The 12500-nt window shown below is 36.9% G+C and overlaps 1 long non-coding RNA gene and 1 pseudogene across 1 annotated transcript; one reads left to right on the plus strand and one right to left on the minus strand.

Annotated features, from left to right (window-relative positions):
- Positions 1 to 2772: 2772 nt before the first annotated feature.
- LOC148780561 (uncharacterized) lies at positions 2773 to 3768 on the minus strand. The gene is made up of 3 exons (XR_016040550.1): positions 3664 to 3768; positions 3412 to 3577; positions 2773 to 3133 (listed from the first exon to the last, which is right to left on the minus strand). It is a non-coding gene; the product is annotated as an uncharacterized LOC148780561 (long non-coding RNA).
- Positions 3769 to 12087: 8319 nt separating this feature from the next.
- On the plus strand, positions 12088 to 12239 carry LOC148780562 (U4 spliceosomal RNA; annotated as a pseudogene).
- Positions 12240 to 12500: the final 261 nt, after the last annotated feature.

The raw sequence follows: 12500 nt of genomic DNA on the forward strand, positions 1-12500 counted from the left end.
ACCCCGATCGGACACCTCGAAAACTGATCCGGATCGACGAATCGACTATCCGGATCGGGAATCGGTAGGATTAAAGCTTCAAAAAAATCCGAAAAAATTATTAAAATTCATTATAAATGTTGTTTTTTAGGAATCCAATAAGAAATGAGGATACTACATTATTAACTTTCATTTTTTTCATCAATTTGTGAATATTGAGATGCTGTTTCCCTGTATAAACTTAAGTATTAAATTTGCATCACATAAAAAAAAGATCATAGAATTATCATGGATAAAATATGTAATTATACATGGACTATAATAAAGAGTAGACTAAATCATGAAAGAATGGCCATTAAAATCTCGTTTTGGCGAAAAACCCTAATCTGCTAAAAAAACGCAAATTATTATAGCCTAACTAACTATAATCCAAAATTATTACAACCTAATAATATAATGAAATTATAATTATTAGTTTACATTTTATAATTATTTTATTTGATAAATAATAACAAATTAAAAATATTTTATAATATTATCTAATTTAAAATGTATTATTGACAACTGTAAGAAAAATAGTACATTACATGATTTATAATGTAAAAATTAATAAATAAGATAAAAGATTTGGTTATCAATGTAAAAATTAATAAAATGCGTACAAATTTTGGAAATAACACTTTAATTTATTATATACTCAAGAAGGAACAAAAATTAGCTCAAGAGGGAATAAACTATTATATGGCCCAATGGGGGATTCGAACTTGAGAAGTCAAACCAAATAGCATTAGTGATAACCATTATGCCTCCTTAACATATGTATTTAAAATTGCCTATTAATAGCATATATTTGCATTTTGTTTTCATTTAATGATGTTTGGGAATTATCCCACATCGAAGGATGAGTATTCAAATATGCTATATAAATAACTATGTAATTGGAAGATAAACACAAGTGTGAAAACACTAGGGCATCCGTGCACGCGTGCATGTGAGTCTCACGTGTGGCACATGTGGGAGTGGTGTGTGTCGCATGTGTGACATGTGCATATGCGTATGACGTGTGTGGGAGTGTGTGTGGCACGTGTGGGAGTGTGTACTGCTCGTGTCACACGTACACATGTGTGAGAGTGGTACGTGTCACACGTGTGACGCATACACACATATGAAGGTGCTTTTGACCTTAGAATCAGGTGGGAACCGACGGTTTTGCTCTAGAACCAGGCGGTTCCCGATTCAACTCGCCGATTTTTAAATCATTGATTTCATCTCTTCTCCTTCATTCTTCGTCCACGAAAAAGTAGTAGTACAATGACCCAAATTGATACTAGGCTGATCATTAACGTATGAAGCAGTATTGGCTGAGCTAATGCCCCAACATACTGGCTGAACTAATGCCCCAACATACTGCCTTACTGTTTGTAAATCCTATGAACATGAAGTTTGAGGCCACGTTTGCATGAATAAATAAAAAAGCAAATATTTAAATTGCTAAAATACCTATAAAATTAGACATAGTTTCTATAAGTCCTAGGCTTTATGAAAACAAAGTAAAGCTTCACTTCGAATCTTTGTCTAGAAAGCACTTTGGGCATCATAATCTCCATGATGGCTCTAAAATCAATTTACAACATCAATTATGAAATTTGAAGCTAAAAAATTGGTATAGATCTTACAGATCCATGAACACTTATTTTTAGGAGAAATAGACGGTTTAGATAATGTGTTACAATATACACTATTTTTAGGACTAGAAGTCCTATTTTTTTTTACAATCACTATGGTCAAGGCTGAGATGATCAATTTGGAGATTTTTCAATGCTAAAAGAACTGCATTTTTTAGTCAGCTTTGAGTTGAGGCTTTACTTATTTTGACATAGCTGTCAACCCTATCAAAACATTTTCTTTTAAAATTTTATGTATAATGTTTCAATATATTTTTGTTTGCCTTTTGTGAGGCGCGCATAACACCAAAATTTCGAGTCAAATGGATACGCAGAAAAGATATTAAAAATCAAATAGTGTCCATGCAAGTTGGTCATTGACCTGTTGAATTGGTAGCTTAAGCACTTGGGTTACCAAAAATATTTGGGAAAATTGCATATACTTTTCCAACTTGTACTTTCTAGACAACGTCCTCCCAATTATCGTAACTTTTGTTCCGAAACAAACTTTTCTAGCAAATACCCTCAACGTAAAAAATGCATCATTTTTTTTTTAAACAAAAATGCTCTTGTCCATACATGATGGCATTACATCCTCGTAGGATGCTCAACGGCTAGAAAGAACGCTCGACCGAGTTCAAAAGGTGCCGGATCAAGAGCACATGTCAGACCGAGTGCACATTGCCATACAATAATTGGCGGATCGAATGGGGACATTGCCAAACCGCACTTTGGGCCTATTGTTGGATCGCACTTTGGCAGTGCCGGACCACTCTTTGGCCATGCCGAACTGCTTTGGGATATTGTCGGACTGCTCGTTTCCACTGCCGGACCGCTTTTTTTGTGTTATGAGAAAAGTTAAGTCGTGGGTGTTAGGAGAGAGAGAGAAGGCATTTTGGTCCTAAAAACTATGACTTTTTTTATTAGAGGTATTTGCTAAAAATATTTGTTTTGCAATACAAAAATTGGTTAGGGGAGGATGTAAACAAAGTTTAATCAAGGGGGGGTTTTTATAATTTTTTGAAAATATTTTCCACGCATATATTGAGAGAGAGAGAGAGAAAGAGGTGTTTCATAAGAGATAATTTTGCAGTCTTTTGTTATTTCTGACTTCATTTCTGTGTACATTTACGATAACTAAGTTCGTTGGCATAAAATATGTTTGACAAATAAGGGGTGGCTGCAAAAGGAATCCAATGACCTGTATTTTGTACCTGCTGTTTCCCATTCATCATATTCACATCTGAAACTCTCCAAATTTTCTTGAACCTTATCATCCAAACAAGAATCCCAATGTTTTTCTTAAATTTTTGTCTCTTGTTCAGTTATCAAGCATCTCTTACTCTGCCATGCAATATTTATTTGTTTTCACAAATCTCCTAGATTTTGTTCTGTTTTCTGGTTTCTTGCTCCATTTCTTTTCATACACAACTGAACAAGATAATCTGATTTTGATTTCCTTGGATCATAATGTTTGATACCCTAAATTCCTGTAAAAAATCAGCAACCCATGCCATTGATGCCGCTTGGAACCAGACATGGAGTACAGAGGCAAAAATGGGTTTAACAATCTTAGACATAGAGACATAATTAGTTGTCAAATTATACATGTCTTAACCATGTTAAATAACACCAAGGACTACAATAATTGCATTAAGTTAAATAATGATAGTATTACTTTTCTGTTTTTTTGGCAAGTAAATATATGGGATTGATCATTATATAAATTAAACAATAACAAAACAATTATATATAAAGGGTTCCTTGCCTTTGATTTCTGAGTAATTTACTCATTGATTGCATCCCAAAGCTGTAGCTCATGGCATCTTCTGTAATCTGTTTTCTCTTTGATTTACATGATCATTGGTACTTCCACTTTGCTCTTCTCTCTTCATATGAGGTATCTTGATCTTGAGGCTCTCCCTTTATAACTTCTGCAGTGTTAAAAGACATTGTATTTTAGCATAAGAAAATTTAACTAGAAAAGGATTACAAGAGAATTTGCAAATAGTCTCAAAACCTTTCAGATGCATAGTCGATGTGCTTTCCACTGCATGAGAAGATAACCACCAAATGGATCCTGCAACAAATGTCTTTAGAGACCCAGAAATTTAGCGAGCAAACCTGCAACTGGATGGGATGATACAAGTAATGAGAGTAAGCTATCATGGTTTAATGGACAGCGTTACGAAAGCTTTCACTCACATCCAATGCGGGTAAAGACAAAATGGAGAATTTTGTTGTATTTTTAATTTGTTAAATACTAAGTGTTATTTCAGAATAATATATTTTAAAATCATGTTTCACCCATTCACTTTCTTAACAAAAATGTGGACCAACAATAAAGGCCATGGAGGCATCAAGCAGAAGAGATATGGGGCCACCCAGAACTCAGACCGACTAATCAAAACTCAAAAGCTGTAAGGGCCATGTTACTATGTAGAAAGACTTCTCTATTTTGAAAATGGGATTGCATACTATTAGACTATTTATTTTTAGTACATAGAGGTCACAATGAATTGTAGCCATTGGATGTGAAATTCGACATCTTGGGGTGTGTCACAAAGTTCAAAGAACTTTATTTTGGACTTTGTGTCCATTTAGTGGCATACCGTCAACCATCTAATTTTACATCTAGCAGTCAACAAGATTTGTGATCTTCTTATACTATAAGTAAATAGTCTTATTGCAGGTTATTTTATTTTCCCATAATTTTACTAATTTAAAAGATTTTTCTCTTTCCTTGTAACTTTACCAAGTAGAAACGAATTCCCTTGAAAGCATCAAGAGAAGAGAACTGCAAACTATATTTGTCAAGGCCTTAGCTATACTTACAGGATGCTTTGCAAAATCAACTTAGATAGCTCTAGATGCTTACCTTTACTTGTCCACAACCACATAATCAATGTTTCTGAACTCGGCCGAGTTTACTCGGCCTCAGCCTATGGGCGAGGCCAAGTACTCTGTCCCAAGTTCTATACATATTTTTATTCACTACCTTTTATCCCTTGAACGTCAAAGAGACTTTTGGCTATTGTGCACGTCTCGGTTAAAAAAAATGAATTTCCTTGAAAGCATCAAGAAAAGAGTGAAGAGAACTGGAAACTACATTTGTCAAGGCCATGGCTATACTTACATGATGTTTTGCAAAATCAACGTAGATTGCTCTAGATGCTTACCTTAACTTGTCCACACCCTATGGGCGAGGCCAAGTACTATGTCCCGAGTTCTATACATATTTTATTCGCTACCTTTTATTCCTTGAACGTAAAAGAGACTTTTGGCGATTGTGCATGTCTCGGTTACAAAAAATGAATTTCCTTGAAAGCATCAAGAGAAGAGAACTGCAAACTACATTTGTCAAGGCTATGGCTATACTTACGTTTTGCAAAATCAACTTCGATTGCTCTAGATGCTTACCTTAACTTGTCCACACCCAAATAATCAACGTTTTTGAACTCGGCCGAGTTTACTCAGCCTTACCCTATGGGCGAGGCCAAGTGCTATGTCCCGAGTTCTATACATATTTTTATTAACTACCTTATATTCCTTGAACGTCAAAGATACTTTTGGCTATTGTGCACGTCTCGGTTACAAAAAACAAATTTCCTTGAAAGCATCAATAGAAGAGAACTGCAAACTACATTTGTCAAGGCCATGGCTATACTTACAGAATGCTTTGCAAAATCAACTTGGATTTACTCTGGATGCTTACCTTAAACTTGTCCACGCCCAAATAATCAACGTTTCTGAACTCCGCCGAGTTTACTCAGCTCGGCTTATGGGCGAGGCCAAGTACTATGTTTCGAGTTCTATACATATTTTTATTCACTACCTTTTATTCCTTGACCGTCAAAGATACTTTTGGCTATTGTGCACGTCTCGGTTAAAAAAAACAAATTTCCTTGAAAGCATCAAGGCCATGGCTATACTTACATGATGCTTTGCAAAATCATCTTAGAGTAACTCTAAGATGCTTATCTTAAACTTGTCCACACTCAAAATAATCAATATTTTTGAACTCGGCCTTAATCAATATTTTTGAACTCGGCCTCAGCCTATGGGCGAGGTCAAGTATACTATGTCCCGCAAGGTCAAGTATACTATGTCCCGCATTCTATACATAATTTTTATTGACTACCTTTTGTTCCTTGAAACCTTTTGTTCCTTGAACGTCAAAGAGACTTTCCATAATTTTTATTTACTACCTTTTGTTCCTTGAACGTCAAAGAGACTTTTGGCTATTGCGCACGTCTTGGTTACAGTCTCTTTGGCTATTGTGCACGTCTCGGTTACAAAGTGACCTGTACAAGAGACAGGATTCGATGCTTGAACCTCTTGCAGGGCAACGTTTATACCAATACGTTATTTCATTAGTCATGACAATATCAGCATCCTATTATATATAAACCTTATTAAGTTTATTATTCTCTTTTTTTTAAAAAAGTATAACCTGAATTCGGCCGAGTTATTCGGATTTGGCCAAATGACTCGCCCCACCAGTACCTTGGCTAAGTCGATTGTCTGAAGGCTGCAAATAATTATCAGCATTACACAGACAAACTATTTCTTCCCCACAAAGTTACAAATACCCCTGCACCACCCCACCATTGTATTATAAGGTCGCTGGGCTTCCCAGCCTTAGGAGATAGGGAGATATTTCCAGAGGGGAAAAGCGATATAAAAAATATTAAATACAATGTATATTTAAATGTGAAGTATTTCAAGGGAGTCATTTTGAAAAGGGTGTGGTTTGCATAAGGTTGCAACCTAAACAATCAAATTAAGACCTACCTCCAAATTTATTGTAACATGTAATTTTGGTGTAAATTTTTAGAATGACTTGAAAATCTTTTTCATCTCTAATTATAAAATTTTAAATTCTAAAAATGGTTCAAATCAAGTAGGTCTAGAAACATATGAAAATCTTGCAAATGGCCGGACCAAATAATGTGTTGCAAGATGCACTATTTTTGGGATTCGAAATCTTTTACTTTTTCTTTTATATTCATACATCTCGATATCAAGATGATCAATTAGAGGGATTTTCAACATTAAAACAACATTTTCCCAATGGATTTTTGAGGTGCACCTTATTTCTACATTTTAAAGTTGCAACTTCATATAAACTTTACCTCATTTCGTATTGTTTATTAACACATGGATGGCATAATTCAACTGCATGGACAATGTCCTTCCATCTTCAAGGATGTTCAACAGTAACCAATTTTTCAAGTTACTCAGCATCCAATCTACAGGATTGATGACTGGCAATCAGTGTTTGTTTCAATGAATGGTACTAACAATGCATACCATCAAATTATGACTATTGGTGCATGAAAGTACTTGATGCAAGCACAAATTGAACCCAATACAAATGAAGAACAACTGCTGGCAAACTATGTCCATGTACTGATAAATAACATGTACTGATACTATATCCCTTGTAAGTCAGTTGAAGTGATATCACCAAAACATAGTTTTGTAACCAGAGATAAATTGAGAAAACAACTTGCAGAGCTCAAGCTGCAGGTGTAGGACTGATACTCGAATATGATTGGTCGGCGTATAGGATTTTGTTCAAATTGATTCAGGAATATGGATTTAATTTGGGGATGCCATTATCAAAACTATTCCACTATGGGTTCTTGGTATTGGTCTAAGAAACATGGGCATACGTGTCCAAGGGTCAGACCACGTGTTGACACTTGGTGGACACTGGTATGTGTGTTGACACTTCTCAAAACGTACATTACACTTCTATGGAGTGTCTTATTACATGTCCCTTTTTTAGTCACGTTTCGTTTTTGGAATTTAACATTTCTTTGTATAGAACCACTATTCTTTAACTTATGATATTTTATTTAAAAATAAAAAATATTTTAAAAAATTAGTTTTATTTTCAGGGTGGCAGTGGTATGATTATGATTTTGGATGAATACGTTGGGATTCAAAAGCCATGCAATAAAGATGCTACATTTTGAATTAATAATTAGCTAATAGTTTTTAGCTTTTTCCCATGTTGTTATGACACAACCATTTACTGGACTATAATAAAATTTTGATGAATAAAATTATAATTCACTGTTTGAAGACATTTTTCAGTACCATAGGTCCCCGACACGGAATAAAAGAGAAGCGGTCAATAAAGTCTGACAAACAGTGGAAATTTCGACAGTCTCATAATGGCTCCAGAGTTGGCCAAGATCTTGATGAGGACTCCTAAAAGTGTCCTACCAAGTTTCGTCGCATTCCGACATGTCTAAGACAGTGCAGATGAAGAAATAGTTTCGACAAAATCAGCCTCTAGCACCTTGAAATGAACCCCTATAACTAGAACCCTACTTTTGAAGCATTAAATGGCCGTGGAACCATCACCATTGGATTCGACATGATTGAAAATCCTCAAGAGTTAAATTTCAGCTTAAACGGACACTCTAGGATGAAGTTATGGACAAAAGATCAAAACAGGAAGAGTCACACAGTATTTTCGTGAGGCCACTCTACAACTAAACTCCATTAAAGCACAGTTACAAACAGTGAACTTGCGACGTCAATATCTCCCTCGTCCGAGATCGGATTGCACTCAAACTTGTTGGAGCGTGTTTGTCTCGTCGAAATGAGTGTTTTGATATGTGACACGTTTTGTGACGATCCCGGAACAGGAAGAAAAACTGGAGAGAAATTTGTGATTTGAAGAAACAGGTTGCAGATTTACAGTAGTACCTTTGGTCACTCGAGCTGCCAAATTACAGCGCTGGCGAGCCCGAGCGACGTGAGACCAGTTGCATCGCGTGCGTAAGGTCCGTACCTATCATCGGTTCGAACTTTGAACGTGATGAACGGTCGGATTTCACACAAGGTTCAGTTCAAGTCACTGCTGATTCTGGAAAACAGAATTCCAAATTCTGGCCAAAAGTTCAAGATTGTCAAAACTCGTTCGGGCACCAAATCGCGTCCCGTTTGTCGTAACGCAAAGAAATCATAGGAACACATCAAGATGAAGACTCACTATCAATCAAAAGTTTTCAAGATCTATTCAAATTTCAAGTTATGTGATCATGCCTTTAAAGTGTGATGCATGGCTTGAAATTGATATCAAAATGATCGTAGCATCGAGCCCTACGTGATGGCAATCATCTTTTGTTCATTCAGATGCCCGATCATCAATGGATCGTGCTAGAATAATCAAGAACGTCCAAAGCTCTCAGAGGGACTGTTTTGAAATTTTTTAATTGTTAAGCAGGGGCAAATCAGTCATTTTACACTCATTTTCCTTATTTTATTTAATTCATTTAAATTTTAATTATCTCCAATTAGGGTTAGTTTTGGGTAATCAACTCACGTTTTAGCCCTAGTCTACAAATAGATGTTACCTCTCATTGAGGGGGAGGGGGGGGGGCTTGGCTTTTGGACTCACGAAATCATTGTACAAGGATTCAACTCGTGATCAATAAAAATTAAGGCTTTCTTCCTGAGTTCTCTTGAGCACGTCATGGAGAGAGAGAGAGGAGAGAAAAAGTTTAGTGCGGTATCCCTCCTATCTTCAAGGTATTTTCTCTCTCTCCCCTTCTTCTCTCTCTTTGGTTTTCTTCTCTCGCTTTTTCTCTTTCTTCTTCTTCGTATGTCTTTCTATTGAGTCTTTCGCAGAGGCCATGCACGGCAGTAGCAGTATCGTGCATGTCTCTTTCTTTCTTCTCCCTCTTTCTTTCCTCTCAGAATTCTCTCTTCCTCCTCTTGTGACTTTGCAGGTCGTGCATAGCGATGGCGGCGCCATGCGCAAACTTCTCCTTCCTTCTCTCTTCGTTTGTCTCTTTCCCTCAACATGGTTTGCACACGACATTAGTCGTTGTTGTGCGTAGCGCCGTCTGAAGGAGCACACAGTGAACCAGGCTGCGCTTAAGCAATGAGTCGGGCTCTTGTTTCAGTTCCAGGAATGGTGTCACGCACGGCGATGCATTGACGACCGCGGACTATCTCTCTTTCTTATCACAGGTTGTAGACGGAGCTGCTCATCGTCATACATGTCTTCGACGTCCTACGCAAGCGCAGATGGTGATGCACATCGCCGCCCGCGGGGGTCTCACTCGTGCTTCGCGCCTATTGCATCAAAATTACCATAATCTTAAAGATCTTGATCACAAAGAAACAAGAGGAATCCAAAGGGTGGGACGTGCCACCCTTTTGTGGCACATGTGGGCCCCCGCCCATATGCCGCATGGTGGGCCCATGTGCACTTTGGGCCCCCATAAAATTTTATAAAAAGTTTTAAAATAAAAAGAATTAATATATATTTGAATTTTTACAACTTTGTAAAATCTATAATTGTATTTTCACAAGTCCAAAAAATATAATTAAAATATTGAGATATTCATAAAATTCAACTAATAAAGCTAAAATAATTTCAATAATAAATGAACACAATTAAATTAATATGATGGGAAAAGGATTCATATGGTTTTAGGAATTCAATCTGTAAATATGGGATACTCCACCTCCAACTGTGGACTACAGACTACACAAGCTTTATCGAACCGATCCAGTGTTTTCCATGACCCACAGTCCAAGCAGTGGCTCACTAGCGGGTTACCAAAGTTAGGTCGATGAATCAAGGGGTCGCAATCCCAGTCTTTAGATTATAGGTCCTCCCCTAGCGACGAGTCAAGGTCACCACGACCTGATGCGACCACACCTCTATGGTGCATATGGGTATCTCTCGCACATGCATATGCTTCACCTAAAGGTGGATATCTGGCTTTTCCAAACGATCTATCGATATGCATATCGTGTGATAGAACATGGATAAGGTTTTGGCCCTCGTCTCAGTAGGTCTACCATCACACACAATGGTCACACAGTCCCTTGGCTCTTTCATCTAGGTATAAGCTCCAATCTCATCAAGGGCTAACCCAAAACCCTCATCGGTTAATTCTTTATGCCTAGGTACATCGGGTTTTCCAACCGACTGGCCTAGATTGATATGCACCGTCTAATATAAGCAAACATTATTTGCTTAGTATGGTCCTCGAGGGACCACACTCCCACTGAGTTTATGTTTCACTATAATAAAAGTATTCCAATACACACCCTTTAAAGGCCACATAAACCCAACATATTTTATCAAGGATAAATGTTTATATAAGGTGCCAACATTATATTATTGAAGTTTGAAGTAAGGCGCACTTCAAAAATCCTCTAGATGAGAGTGTTCTTGGAAAACTGTCCAATCAATCATCTTGAAATTGATATGTATAGATATGGAATAAATAAATAAAAATTATATCATAAAAATAGTTTGTCTTGAAACAAATTATATAGACTGTCTATTTTCAAGATTTTCAATTATCTATAGATTTGCTCTATCAGTAGATCTTTTGAAATTTTAAATTTTATAACTAGGGATAAAAATATATTTCTCATAAAGCTTCTAACACTAGTACTTCGGCAAAATTTAGTTGTATGTCTTATTTCTACAGCATAAAGAGGACACCTTGTACAGACCTCACCCTTCATTGTATTATGGAGTTGATTGGGGCAAAATATACACTTTGATATCGTATTTCGAATCTCGGCTTGGGCCAAGTACTCGGCGTTGTCCTGAGCCGAGTTACCCGGGCAAGTCCAATAGTTCGGTCAAATATTAACCAATTTATAAAATGCTAAATAATGGCCATCAGGGTAAGAGAAATTGGTGCGGGCAACAGCCTTCCCCATCCCATCTCTCTCGCTTTTATCCCCAACTCCAACCATTTCATGTCTCTCTTTCTCTCTTCGCGTGGAGGATAATTTAATCTCATCTCTCTCTCTTTTCTCCCCAACTCCAACCATTTCATGTCTCTCTTTCTCTCTCTTCGTGTAGAGGATAATTTTTGCTGACCAAAAAAATATATACGGGCAAAACGCACTCTTGATTCTTGCTAGGATTTAGGAATCTCAACTATAAAGAATGTCAAAAAAGGAGAAAATCGAGCATTTTGTGACTCAGTCCCTTCTCTCTCTCGTTATTATTATTTATTTTATTTTTTTTTAATTTCTGTTTTAGATTTTTTAACAATTTTTTAAGGAGGGAACCTCACCACCATGGCAAGGCCGAGTTACTTTGGCTGTGTCACGGAGCAGTGATTACATAATACAAGGCTGATCCACCATGAATCCTATGCGATCAGATGACCCACAAAAGCCGATCTATCCATTAATCAAAACTAAAATTTCAGTCAGAGTTGTTCATGAAGATGGAATGTGGGATGGCCTCAGTACTGTGCCCTCAATATGCGCAAAAACTTCAAATTGCACCAAAACGAGCTCTGCACTGACAACTGGTTAGAAAAACATGCGATAAGAAGAGATGGATGAGAGACGATATGATTAGTCCCACATTGATGTTAATAGAGAAAAATGAGGGGCTAGAGGCCTATAAAATCAAAGGCATTGGGATATGAAGAGTATCTTTGCGCTTGGGGCAATGACGCAGCTAGTGAGGTAAAACCGAGGCGCGTCAATTGCTGGTTGAAAACTATTTCCAAACCCCCTCATCGGCCTGGGTTCAGCCTTGGCCTTTGAGAATTTCTGGAAGGGATCCCTCAAAAAGGGTAACCCCTACTATTCTAATTCCAAATGTTTCCTATTTCGCTACCATTTCATCTAAATTCAAATGTTGTGTATTTTGCCACAAATTCATCGTAATTTTCCTAGCGCGTTCTCTCTCTTCCCAGGTCCCTTATCTTTCTAAATCTAAAATAGTATCTTCATATTTTGGTCTTTCTAAATCTAAAAATAGTGCCTTCATATTTTGGTGTTTCTAAATCTTAAAATAGTATATATTTTGGTCTTTCTAAATCTAAAAATAGTATCTTTATA

Source organism: Amborella trichopoda, chromosome 9 (genome assembly GCF_054954075.1).
Source record: "Amborella trichopoda isolate Santa Cruz 75 chromosome 9, AtrichopodaSantaCruz75HAP2 v2.0, whole genome shotgun sequence".
NCBI classification, from domain to species: domain Eukaryota; kingdom Viridiplantae; phylum Streptophyta; class Magnoliopsida; order Amborellales; family Amborellaceae; genus Amborella; species Amborella trichopoda.